The following is a 14,357-nucleotide window of genomic DNA, read 5'->3' on the forward strand; positions in this document are numbered from 1 at the left end:
CTTTCTTTCTAGACAGTGGAGCAGGGGTAAATTTGATAGATGCCCATTTTGCCCGCACTTTGGGTTTGTCTCTCTGTACTTTACAGAGACCCATTCCCATATTCGCTATAGATTCGGCTCCCCTGTCTCAGAGAAACCTCACCCACATTGTTCATAATTTACACCTTTGGGTAGGGGACCACCATAACGAGATGCTTTCAGGTTATGTTCTGGAGGGGCTTCCCACTCCGGTAGTGCTGGGTCTTCCCTGGTTGGTAGCGCACAATCCAGTGGTGGATTGGCAGGCCAGGGAGATATTGGAGTGGAGTGAGCAGTGCAGAGAAAATTGCTTAAATAGCAATTGCTTAGTCGCCTCCATAACTACCCTACCTACATTTATTTCTGACTTTGAGGATGTTTTTTCTGAAAAGGGTTGTCAGAAGTTACCACCTCATCGTCCTTATGATTGCCCGGTTAACCTTATTCCCGGCGCAAAATTACCCAAGACCAGGTTATATAATCTTTCGGGTCCAGAGAGACAAGCCATTAAGAATATATCTCCGAGAGCTTGGCTAAGGGACACATCAGACCCTCTTCTTCACCCGTGGCTGCAGGGTTTTTCTTCGTTAAAAAGAAAGATGGGGGCCTGCGTCCTTGCTTAGATTTTCGCGAATTAAATCAGATAACCATCCGAGACCCATACCCTCTTCCTCTCATTCCTGACCTGTTTAATCAGATTGCGGGTGCTAGGTGGTTCTCCAAACTTGATCTTAGGGGGGCCTACAATCTGATTCGTATTAAGGAGGGGGATGAGTGGAAGACAGCGTTTAACACCCCTGAGGGGCATTATGAAAATCTAGTTATGCCTTTCGGTCTGACCAATGCTCCTGCCGTCTTTCAACATTTCGTTAATGACATTTTTAGTCATCTAATCGGCAGGTTTGTGGTAATATACCTAGATGATATTTTAATTTATTCGTCTGATCTGAAAACACATGAGGTGCATGTCAGACAAGTACTGCAGGTCCTACGGACGAATGAATTATATGCTAAAATTTAAAAATGTGTCTTCGCCGTTCAGGAGATACAATTCCTGGGTTATTTTTTATCTGCTTCAGGTTTCCGTATGGATCCTAGGAAGGTCCAGGCAATTTTAGATTGGGATCTTCCTGAGAACCTCAAAGCACTACAACGGTTCTTGGACTTCGCGAATTTCTATAGGAAATTCATTAAAAATTATTCACTTATTGTAAAACCGCTTACTGACATGACTAGGAAGGGGACTGATTTTTCTAAATGGTCTGACGCCGCTAAAGTTCCTTTTTCCTCTCTAAAAGAGAGGTTTACCTCAGCACCTGTACTAGTCCAACCTGATGTCTCTCAGCCTTTTATTGTTGAAGTCGATGCGTCAGAGGTGGGAGTGGGGGCGGTGCTGTCTCAGGGTCCGTCTCCTGGCAAATGGCGTCCTTGTGCTTTCTTTTCTAAAAAACTATCTGCAGCAGAAAAGAACTACGATATTGGCAATAGGGAACTATTAGCTATTAAACTTGCGTTTGAGGAGTGGCGTCACTTCTTAGAGGGGGCAGTCCACCCCGTCACTGTGATTACGGACCACAAAAATCTTCTGTACCTCGAATCAGCTAAGCGTCTCACCCCTAGACAGGCTAGGTGGTCGCTATTTTTTACCAGGTTTAACTTTGTGATTACCTATCGTCCTGGGGCAAAGAACACCAAGGCTGATGCACTATCTCGTTGTTTCCCTGGAGGGGGTAATGTGAGTGATCCGGTACCCATTCTTCAAAGAGGAGTGGTTGTTTCTGCGGTACACTCTGTTTTGGAGGGGAAGGTGTTAGAGGCCCAGGGGGACGCCCCGGTCTCTTGCCCCTCAGAGAAATTGTTTGTACCGTTGAACTTACGTTTCGAATTATTAAAGGAACATCATAATTCGGCACTTGCTGGGCACCCGGGTAGTAAAGCAACCTTGGAACTATTGTCTCGTCGTTTTTGGTGGCCAAGGTTGCGTCAGGATGTAATGGATTTTGTGTCTTCCTGTTCTACCTGTGCGCGCGCAAAAGTTTCACATACACGTCCTGCAGGGTCTCTATTACCACTCGTCATTCCCAATAGACCGTGGACACATCTGGCAATGGATTTTATCACTGACTTACCTTTGTCTGCGGGTAAAACAGTTATTTTGGTAGTAGTGGACAGGTGCACTTAAAATGGTACACTTCATTGCGTTACCCGCACTACCTAATGCTAAGACTCTTGCTCAGGTATTCGTCAGTGAAATCGTGAAGCTTCACGGGGTCCCCTCCGATGTTGTTTCGGATCGAGGTACCCAGTTTATTTCTAAATTTTGAAAAGCTTTTTGTTCCCGTTTGGGGGTACACTTGTCCTTTTCCTCAGCTTTCCATCCTCAGTCGAATGGACAGACTGAGCGTACCAACCAAAACCTTGAGACATATCTAAGATGTTTTGTGTCTGAAAACCAAGAGTTGTGGTCATCATATTTACCGTTAGCTGAGTTTGCCATAAATAATCGTCGTCAGGAATCCACTGGCAAGTCACCATTTCTTGGTGCATATGGTTTTCATCCCCAATTCTGTACTTTCAAAGAGGGGGGGGTCTTCTGGGGTTCCCGAAGAGGAACGGTTTTCGTCATCTCTTTCATCGGTATGGCAGAAGGTGCAAGCTAACTTGAAAAATATGGGAAGTAAATACAAATGCATTGTAAATAACCAATGGGGGGGGGGGGGGGGGCACACTACAAAAGGGAAACACCAGGCAGTAGATAATGATACACTTTATTGTGCTAAAATATTAAGAACATACCCCTAAAATACACATAATGTGTATTTTAGGGGTATGTTCTTAATATTTTAGCACAATAAAGTGTATCATTATCTACTGCCTGGTGTTTCCCTTTTGTAGTGTGCCCCCCCACATTGGTTATTTACATTGTATTTTTCACTGGTCCTGAGGGTGGGACCTGGGGGAGAGCACCATTTCTATATAGGGAGGAGGTGAGCCGCTGTACTTTTTTATATAAATTTTTTTATATAAATTTCTTTATATAAATTTTTTTATATAAATACAAATGCATGGCTGATAAGAGACGGTCGCCAGGTCCGGACCTAGGAGTGAATGACTATGTGTGGTTGTCTACTAGGAATATTAAATTGAAGGTTCCCTCTTGGAAACTGGGTCCTAGGTTTATTGGCCCTTACAAAATTGTAGCCATCATCAACCACGTGGCTTTTCGCCTGGAGTTACCTCAGACTTTTAAAATTCATAATGTTTTTCATAAGTCGTTACTCAAAAAATATGTTCCACCTCTAGAACCATCACCGCTGCCACCCCCTCCTGTTGTCGTGGATGGTAATCTAGAATTTCAGATATCCAAAATTGTTAATTCTCGTCGGGTCCGCCGCTCTCTTCAATATCTGGTGCATTGGAGAGGTTACGGTCCCGAGGAAAGAATGTGGGTTCCTGCGTCTGAGGTAAACGCCGACAGGTTAGTTCGGGTTTTTCATGCCTCTCATCCTGAGAGACCTGGTCCTGAGTGTCCGGAGGCCCCTCGTACAGAGGGGGGTACTGTCACGAGGGTATCGAGAACCACGCCTGACTCCGTTATACCCGGGGTCAGGAAGTCGCAGCGGTTGGCTGCACGCTCTATTTAAGATAGGGCTGTTTTCCTTATGGTAGCTTTCTGGGTTTGCTTTGCAAACCCTTTTGGCTCACTCAGGGATCCGTAGCTCCTTCTCCTCAGCTGTTCCTTGTCCAGCACTCCCAGACCTCCTTATATTCCTCTCTCACACTTCTCTGGTTGCCAGAGATAGAGCTTCCTGCCTGGACATCTAATCTGACCTTCTGGAGCTGTGTTGCTGCGTTCGCTGGTAGTTGGTCCAGAACGCTACCCTCCGGATCCCTGTTGAACCTTTTTGGTTTATTGTGGTCGCCCACCTGGGTGTATGTGTTTGTCTGTTTTGTCTGTCCTCTCCCTGGTGTTTCCCTCTTAGTGATAGTGGTGTGGACTAGCGATCCCACCGGCCTGTTCACTATCTAGGGCTCATATTAGGGAAAGCCAGGGTTTAGGCACGTGATCGCCGCACGGGTGAGGAACCCGTCTAGGGACGTCAGGGCAGTCAGGTGCCAGCCGCAAGGTGAGTTAGGGGTCACCACCTTTCCCTCTCCCTTGGGCAGGGCTTTCCCTGTTTTCCTCCCTGTGCGTGACGTTGGTCATTACAAAAATTGACATCTTCTAGCATGAAATGATAACTTAGTCCAATAACAAGTAGTGTTGATCCTCTTCCCTCCAACATTTACACATGTCCAATGGGTTTTCTGTACTGATATTGATATATACTTAGGATAGGTCAGCAAACTTTAAAGGCAAATGAAATGTATCATGTAGAGAAAGTTAATACAAGGCACTTACTAATGTATTGTGATTGTCCATATTGCCTCCTTTGCTGGCTTGATTCACTTTTTCACAGCACTGTACACTGCTCAGATCCAGGGATTATGACCACCACTGCAGCACAGATACGAGGTAGAGGGGACGGGAGTTGCGGCGCATGTATACCTATGTGCACTCCCATGGTCCCGGCCACCAGAGAGGCCGGCGCCTTTACCTTTAGTGTGAATCACGACCACTACTGCTGGATTGCAGGTTTTACTGTTTACTGGATTACAGATTGCAGGTACACTGCCTGCCCTGACCTCGGTATGTCACTATATTTTTGGCTGATCCCTTGGTGATCCATCGGTTCTCTAACCCTCTGTCCGACTGGGGACTGCCAGGATTACACCCTTAGGTTTAGCCCTAAGCCAAATTTGTTGGCTTACTCAGTGGTTCCACACCCTCTGCCGTAACAAGTTAGGAGGTTGAAGGTAGTGGTAACATAATTGACTAACAGAGCCTGGCAAGCTTTGATGGCACTAGTCCAAATGGCACAAATATGACTAGGATGTTTGTAGTATTCAGAGGAGTGTCACATTTTGCTGGGTTGACAGAATTAGTAGCACTATGTTTTTCATGTCCTTTTGCTTGACTCTCTGTGCATTCTCTTAGTGCCCTTCACCAGGGGTATATACTGTAGGAAGTGTTCTGGACACTGCTTCAGGATGTTTTCCTAGAAGGCATCTAATAGTTTGCTGCTGTTTTGCTCAGTGCTCATAAAGGTGTACTCATTAGCTTAAAGGGATCCTGTCATCAACTTTATGCTGACCGTACTGAGGGCAGTATAAGGTAGTGATAGAAATGCTGATGTCAGCGGTGTGTCACACATCAGCTAACAGTAAGTGGTTGCTGAGAACCAGCATCATAACCATTGCAGCACAGGCCTTGAAAGAGTCAACTCTACCTGAGAAGAGTCCTGGTTATACATAATCTCCTGCTCTCTCACCCACCTGCTGATGATTGGCAGTTCTCTCCTAGAGAGAAAGGGAGAAAACTAGGTAGAAGACTGTCAGTCATCAGCAGGTGGGCAGGAGAGCAGGAATTCATGAATAACCAGGACTCTTCTCAGGTGGCCGTGACTCTTTTCAAGGGCTGTGCTGCAATGATTATGATGCTGGTTCTCGGCAACCACTTACTGTTAGCTGATGTGTGACACACCGCTGAAATCAGCATTTCTGTCACTACTTTATACTGCCCTCAGTACAGTCAGCATAAAGTTGATGATAGGGTCCCTTTAAGAGAATATTTAGAACTGAATTCTGGAGGGGAAAAACAGACACAGTAAACCTTTGGCCATCTTGTCTGGCTCTGTCAGATGGCTGTTTATATCTGGAAGCTGCTTAGTTATTCTATTGACTTTTATTGAGGTACAATAGAAGTTGATGGCAGCTGTGAGCTGCAACATTGCTTCTGTTCGGCTGTGCTTCTCCAGCTACACCCCCTCACTAGGTTCTAGATTAGTTAGCAACTGTATAAAAGAAGAGCAGTAAGAGTGACTGCACATAGAGACCAGTGTTTAGTAGGAGAGACTCTGCAAGACTGCATGAGTGACCAGAAGAAGACGCTGAGACAGAGATCTCCTAAAGGACAACTGAGCTGCAAACTCAGGTTGACCACCCCATTGGCCAGGGTATCAGCCTTCTAAGAGAGAGAGGGACAGCTGGCTCAGACTTTTCCGCAGAAAGGAACCATCTTCTGCCAGGGAGGAGACTGGAGAATCCAGCTTAGTGCCTTGTCTATATTGTTCTGCACTTGAGTTTCTCCAGTAAAGAAGTACACTGGTTTAACCCTGACTCTCTGGACTTATATCCCATTGGAGTGCACTTTGCCTTACCACCCCCTCCAGAGAGCAGCAATACATGTTGACACCTCAAAGGGGATTCATGGGATTCAGCGCAGTTTTGGTGCCACCTTAAACTAGGTCACTGCATCACCACATGGGGAGACTGGTAGATGGCTGCCGTCAGCTCAACACAGTCACTTCTATAGCACAAAACAAACCATTAATAATTTTCTATATCTCATTTAATTTATGCTGATGGTCCTTTCATAGGCAAGAGGGGAGAAGAATATGTCACATCTACTGATTGAAAGCCATCAGTATTATTATGCCTCTGGGGCAGGTCTGGTGGGGGCTCCCCATAATTTAATTTTTTTTAAGGTAAAGGTAGCTGACCCAAAAAATTGATAATTTCCAAATCTTTGTTTATAGAGGTTATTCTAAATAGAAATATATTTGTTGTCCACCATTGTACATTTCCTAGATCTTAGCACATGTTATGGCTTCTATAGGGACTAGTTTGTGTATATGCATTTGCACAGACTATGTAGAGTATGGTACATGTGGGGAGAATGCTGCTGCCAGTGGAGTAGTGGGGAAAATGCTGCTGCCAGTGGGGGAGTAGTGGGGAGAATGCTGCTGTCAGTGGAGTAGTGGGGAAAATGCTGCTGCCAGTGGGGGAGTAGTGAAGAGAATGCTGCAGTCAGTGTTTTTGGTGGAGATCCCTACTTCCCCCTTGGTGGTGGAGGCCCTGGCTGTGCGCCTGAGCTATAATCTGATCCTGACCGCCTGTGCATTGAGCCACTTTCATGTTACATCCCGGATTACAGATACAATTTGGCCTTTACCACCTGATCAGATGTTTAAGATGGGACTGTATTGACTTATCGTTGAATTAGTTCAGTGATGATGTTTGTAGCCATGGTCAACTAGGTCAACTGTAATATTCCCTTTAGAAGTATTATTGGTCTTTACATATAGTATAAGCAGATAATTGATAAGAACATTCACCCTGTAGTGATGCACCCAGTGTTTTTGACAGGGCAGAATCAGGAGTTAAAGCTAAACCAGTAATGAATGACAAAAGTAAGCAGAAGACAATCATGCTTGCAATATTTGGTAGCCTGACGAGTCTTATCAAGTCGTATAGAAACCCTACAGAAAACACAGGGGTTACTTTCCTCCTGATCTTACTGGGTGGGGGTTGGGAGTGGCAAGGCTTAGTTGAGGGGTGAGGCTTAGTATTCTTTGTGTCCTATTGTAGATTATGCATGGGGAGAGGCTCCTGCTGCAGTCAGCTGTTGTATAGACAGAAGCCAAGGCGTAGCTAGAACTGACTGGGCCCCACAGCTAATTTTTGTATAGCATCACCACCCCCACTTCTTCGCAAACCCCTTCTACTGTGCAAACCCAACTCATATGGCTATTTTGTGACTCTTTATTTATTTATTTTACTGTCATTTTAAGCATGACTTTATGTTTTTTTTTTTTACATTTACACCTGCTGACGGAGTTTATATTTAACTCAATCCCTTTAAGGGTCCATTCACACGTCCTTAGTGTATTGGGGATCCGCAATACATCCGGCCGGCACCCCCATAGAACTGCCTATTCTTGTTCTATTTTTTTTCAGAAGATCAGGGCCGCGCTCCGGAAATGTATAGTATGCTCTCCGCATCCATTCCGTCCCCATAGAAAATGAATGGGTCCGCACCCGTTCCGCAATTTGCGGAACGGATGCGGACCCATTCTATGGACGTGTGAATGGACCCTGAACCTGTACTGTAATTACAATAGACGTGTCTGATTTACCTCTACATAACCGCAAGTATTTTAGCCTCTGTACATTTCATACTGCAGCCACAGGTGCCCTATACAGTTCTGTCATGGACACACACATACACGCTCTCACCACTTACATGGAGGCACTCATACACGCACTCACCACTTACATGGAGGCACTCATACACGCACTCACCACATACATGGAGGCACTCATACACGCTCTCACCACATACATGGAGGCACTCATACACGCACTCACCACTTACATGGAGGCACTCATACACGCACTCACCACATACATGGAGGCACTCATACACGCATTCACCACATACATGGAGGCACTCATACACGCATTCACCACTTACATGGAGGCACTCATACATGCACTCACCACATACATGGAGGCACTCATACACGCACTCACCACTTACATGGAGGCACTCATACACGCACTCACCACTTACATGGAGGCACTCATACATGCACTCACCACATACATGGAGGCACTCATACACACACTCACCACTTACATGGAGGCACTCATACATGCACTCACCACATACATGGAGGCACTCATACACACACTCACCACTTACATGGAGGCACTCATACACGCACTCACCACTTACATGGAGGCACTCATACATGCACTCACCACATACATGGAGGCACTCATACACACACTCACCACTTACATGGAGGCACTCATACATGCACTCACCACATACACGGAGGCACTCATACACGCACTCACCACTTACATGGAGGCACTCATATATGCACTCACCATATACATGGGCACACTCATACACAGTCAGGTGAAAGTAAGAAGAAGCCCGGGAACGGTAGATCAACCATAATGCCATGCAGCCAACCAATTTGCAAATAGCCATCTCCTATGATGTCACTCACAGCCCTTTAAAAGCCTCATTTTGCATGGTCTCCACCATTTCACTGTGAGCTGAGCATCGGAAAGGACGTGGCAAGCGATGTTGTGCTAGGTATAGTGGTGCTGATGATCTGTAGAAAAACAAAATACTGTATTTCCAGTGTGAAAGGGACAGTGCAGGGACTGTAATCTTAAGTTGCAGGGATCCATAGGAGACAGCACAGTTTGAATCAATCATGGTGTGGGGCGCAGAGCTATCTAATTAAATGGTGTCCACAGTGATTACTAGACAAAACAATTCTATTGGACCCTGATTCTCAAATTGGGGGTAATAACCTGTCTTGTTATACTGTTAAAATGGTGTGCACCTTGTTTAATAGATAAACAATTCTATTGGGCCCTCATTCCCAAATTGGGGTGAATAACACGTCTCGTTCTACTGTTATTGGGGTGTCCACAGCAGCTGCAGCAACTGGCCAGAGTTGCCACTGTCATCCAGCGGTGGTGTTTGGACGACCAATTCCACTGTCCTGGAATGGTTGACTTGGTCTTCAACATCATCTCAACTAACATCAGACACACACAGCCAGGAGTCGGTGGGTTCCTCTGACACCACACTTATCATGGCCCAAGAACAAGCACTGTGCCCCCACCTGTCCAGAACCTGCCTCTTTCCTTTACTGCCTCTTCTGCCAGGCAGGTCATGTATGCCACCGACTCTGCTCCACTTTTCAGCGAGGACGAGTTTATTGAGGACAGTCAGCAGCAACAGGCACCGCATACGTACGTACATCAGAAGGTGGGCCAGTCCTTGAGCCTGTTGGTGTCTGGTACAGTTCACAGCAGCGCCGATGTGTGGAGCTCTATGTTCAAGGACAATATATGTCCTTTACGGCCCATTGGGTAAATGAGGTTCTGGCTCAGGCATACCAGCAACTTGGCCAGGTGATGGCAATGCTGCTTCCACGTTCTCATGCTGTGATTACGGTAGCAACATCCTCCTCTGCCTTCACATCCTCCACCTTGTCCTCAGTCTCCACTGTAGGCACAGTTCAGAATGGGCCTCCAGCATACCACCAGTGCAGAGCATGGCGGTGTCACGCTGTTCGGCACCTGGCCAGCCTGGGCGAATGGAGTCACACCTTCAACAAGAATTTGAATCCTGGCTGTCTCCTCACCTACTGAAGATCAGAACCATGGTCATCGATAATTGGAAGAATGTTCTGTTGGCGCTTCCTTAAGGAGGGCTGACCTTTACACCATGCATGGCGCACGTCTTTGAACTGGTTGTAACCAAGTTCCTAAAGTCTTCCACCCAACAGAAAGACGTCTTGAAAATGGCCAGGAAACTGTGCATGCACTCTTACCATGAAAAACATGCCCTCCTTTACCTGCAAAGGCAGAATGGTGATCCCCTCTGCCATTTGGCAGAGGGATGACTACTGGCTCTCCCCTATGTTAAACCCTCACTACCGGGCCAAAATGGGGGCCTTTTTTACACCTTCTGAGAGGAATGAAAAACTCAACTACTTTAGGAAAATCCTATGTAGTTGTTTGCTGCCTACATGTGCCATCACACCATGCTCACAAAGGTCTGACTGGGGGGACCCTTGCGCTCCTGCTCCACTGCTATGCCTACTGGAGACGGGGGGAGCAGGAGCAGCGCCAGCTCCATCAGCAACAACTTGAGTCTTCAGTCTCTGATGAGCACTTTTCTTCACCCGCCTATTGAAGAAACCACCCAGCAGCAGCAGGACATGGAGCAGAACCTGAATCAGCAGGTGGTGGCATTCTTTGACTGCACCCTATCACCCCAGATCCATGATCCCCTAAACTACTGTGCAGCCAAACAAGATTTCTGGCCAGAACTGCCGCAAAGAGCGGGTGTTAAGTGCGGCGGAGAGCATAGTTACCCCAAAGAGAACTCGCCTTTCAACAGAAAATGTCGAGAGGTTAACCTTTATGAAGATGAATCAGGCCTGAATCAACCAGGATTTCAATACACCGGTGCCTGATATAACAGACTAGATTTATTCTGTCTGGCAGAAAAACGGCCCGTGCATTTTATTGATGGCATTTTGAATGCACAGAGATACCGTGACGAGATCCTGAGGACCATTGTTGTGCCAGTCATCCACGACCATCACCTCATGTTGCAGCATGATAGTGCACGGCCCCATATTGCAAGGATCTGTACACAATTCCTGGAAGCTGAAAACATCCCAGTTCTTGCATGGCCAGCATACTCCATGGGGCATGTCACCCATTGAGCAGATTTGTAAACAACATTTGAGAGTAATGGGTCTTTTGTGTCTGTAGAAAATGTTTCAGATCTTTGAGTTCAGCTCATGCAAAATGGGAGCAAAACCGAAAGTGTTGCGTTTATATTTTTGGTCAGTGTATGAATATATATATATCAGAGAAAAATGGCGGCACTGGCAAATATTGGAAAAATCGGGTGCACGTTCCAAGGGAATAGACTTCTTACCCCAGTGAATAATCCAGAAAATGAGCGGCACTCCAGTAGATTATGTACAAATAATTCCTTTAATCACCCATGCGGTGCAACGTTTCGGCTCAGTACTAGAGCCTTTTTCAAGCAGAGAACTAGTGCAAATGATGGCAAATATATAGGTGAAACAATCAAGGTACAAATCATGTGATCACAATCCCCCTTGTGGGTTTGTTACAAAGTGAAACAATAAAGTAAATGCAGTGAAAAAAATACAATATGAGATAAGGACATGATCATACATGTCAATCATAATGCATACTATACATACTGTGCAAATCTTGCGGTGTATACTCGTTATTCATATACAAACAACTGACCATGTCATACAATAAATGATGATCAAAAATGCAGGGGGAGGGGCAAAGGAAAAATAGCACAGACATACCAATCAGTTAGGAAACACATTCCATGCGGCATCCCGGCGTTGTATACATCACTCTGCGCCTGCTCAGAGCTGCGCCAATAGGGAAGCTACCGCAGACGCGTGCGTCATGCGTCATAGGCACTTACCCACGCATGCACGCTCTCCAGCCACCACACCACTAGACTGCCTTGGTGTATTCAATATTCGGTGCATGCCCAGTAGAGATCAGGCACAAACGCGCCATCTTGGTTAATGGTAAAACACATAATTCTTCTCCACGGCTTTATGTATGTGTACAAGTCTCCTTGATCTAGTTGATTTTCATATAGATAAATATTGGATGACCAGTTGTCACTGGTGTGATACTGGGCGGGCTTCATGATATGTTATTTTGATTCCCAGCACTGCACATATCGGAGCTGTGCACACTTGCAGAGCGACTCTTGTTGGTCTCATATGGTGAACGCGTTCCCATGGTGAGGATGGCGCTCCGTTATGGACTATTTTAGCCGGAGGAGGTGGGGAATACATTGCGATCATGTGACTTCCATGTGACTGGGATGACTGACGCGCTGGTGCGCGCTCCCCCGTACTTGGTAGTATAGTGATGACATCACTAACATGCACAATAGGAATCAGGAGACGCCGAGATGGAATCCAGGTTTCTGCTGTTATGGACCTCTGAACATTACCGCCCTGCATAAGGTAAACACAGATGTTTTAATCATGCACATATGTTATTAATGTAGCACCTAACTGAGGGTCACCTTGGATTGGTGTATTATACAATCGAGGGTTGTGACACCTCTTTGATTGGTCCCTCTCTGTGGTGGGAGGAGTTAGTTTTCACTATTTATTGTTGAGAATATCACTTGTTTATATGCTTGATAAAGGCTACCATGTAGCCGAAACGTTGCTGTCTGGCTTTTTGTGTACACACTCGTAGCAATACGTAATAAAGGAACAACTGGAGATGCTGCCGTAACCTTCTTTTTGTTGGATTTACTTGCCTAGTGGTGACAGGTCGGGCCAGTTCCTTATCGCCTCTGTTTTGTTCAATTGGGGTTTGATGAGTCCACGCCCAATGACATACCCCAGGTATTTAGTCTCCTCTAACCCTATCGCACATTTTTTTGGGTTAGCGGTTAGTCCAGCCATCCGAAGGGAGTTCACTACGGCCTGCACCTTGGGCAGGTGACTCTCCCAGTCGGTACTGTGAATAACAATATCGTCCAGGTAAGCCGAGGCGTACCTACAATGGGGACGAAGCACAATGTCCATTAGTCGTTGAAACGTGGCGGGGGCGCCATGAAGGTCAAAGGGTAACACCTTATACTGATACAGCCCCTCAGGGGTGATGAAGGCAGTTTTTTCTTTGGCCGTTTCCGTTAAGGGCACTTGCCAGTACCCTTTTGTGAGGTCCAAGACTGAGAAATACCTTGCCTGTCCTAACTGCTCGATTAGCTCATCCACCCGGGGCCTGGGATACGCATCAAATTTAGAAATCTCATTTAATTTACGAAAATCTTTACAGAACAGTAATGTCCCATCTGGCTTTGGTATTAGAACCAGGGGCGTTGCTAGGGTCTCAAAAGATCCGGGGCCCAAGCCCCAATGAATATGGCCCAGTTCTCTAAGTTGTCCCCCCTCCCCCCACACACCGGATTTTGCTGTACTTGCTATACAGCAGAACATACCTGTCACATCCAGGGCCTCCAGGTGACGTCTCCTCGGATGTAGATCTTCTCTGTCATCATCTTCTCCATTCGGTCCGGACAACTTCTCTCAGCCGCCTCGTCTCTGCAAACTGTGACACAAGGACATCTTAGCTTTCTCACATTTCTATCATCATCCCCCAACCTGGAGTCCCCACAGTGTTATCCTGCTGCTCGCTGTGCCCCCAATACCCCCAGATACTATCCTGAAGAAAAATTTGTGCCCCCATAGTAATACTGCCCTCTACAGTGCCCCCAACCGTGATAATACTCCCCAAGAGTGCCCCCATTAGTAGAAGAGCCCTCCAGTATTAATAATACCCTCACAGAGCCCCCAGTACAAATAACACCCTCCTTTTGTTCCCCCAGTGGTAATAAAGCTCTCTAAAGACCCCTCAGTAGTAATAAGGCCCCCATAGTACTCTTAGTAGAAATAAGGCGGATCTATAAGTACCATCATATAGAGCTCCAGTAGTAATGAGAACGCCTATCATGTCCCCTGGATTTGCAGTGCCCCCTGTTGTTATATTCCCACCTCCAGCATTCAGTCCCATGTAAATAACATCACTCCCCTCCCTTCACCCCCTCCAACATACAGTCCCATTTAAATAACACAATTTCCCTCCCTCCCTCCGCCATACAGTCCCATGTAAATAACATCACACCATCTCTCCAGCCCCCTCCAATATACAGTCCCATGTATATAACATCCCTCTCTATCTACAGCCCCCTTCAAAATGCAGTCCCATGTAAATAACATCACCTCCTCCCCAGCCGCATTTAACATACAGTCCCAAGTAAATATCACCCCCTCCCCAGACTCCTTCAACATGCATTCCCATGTAAACATAACCCCCTCAACATT

General features: G+C 46.2%; 1 long non-coding RNA gene across 1 annotated transcript in view; it reads left to right on the forward strand.

Moving 5' to 3' along the window:
- The window catches only part of LOC120980106, a 31,044-nt gene that overhangs the window by 5,488 nt on the left and 11,199 nt on the right, over positions 1 to 14,357 (forward strand). The window contains exons 2-3 of the long non-coding RNA XR_005774467.1: positions 3,531 to 3,537; positions 7,467 to 7,474. This is a non-coding gene — a long non-coding RNA (uncharacterized LOC120980106). The remainder of the gene's footprint in view (positions 1 to 3,530; positions 3,538 to 7,466; positions 7,475 to 14,357) is intronic.

This window comes from Bufo bufo, chromosome 10, assembly GCF_905171765.1.
Source record: "Bufo bufo chromosome 10, aBufBuf1.1, whole genome shotgun sequence".
Lineage (NCBI taxonomy): Eukaryota > Metazoa > Chordata > Amphibia > Anura > Bufonidae > Bufo > Bufo bufo.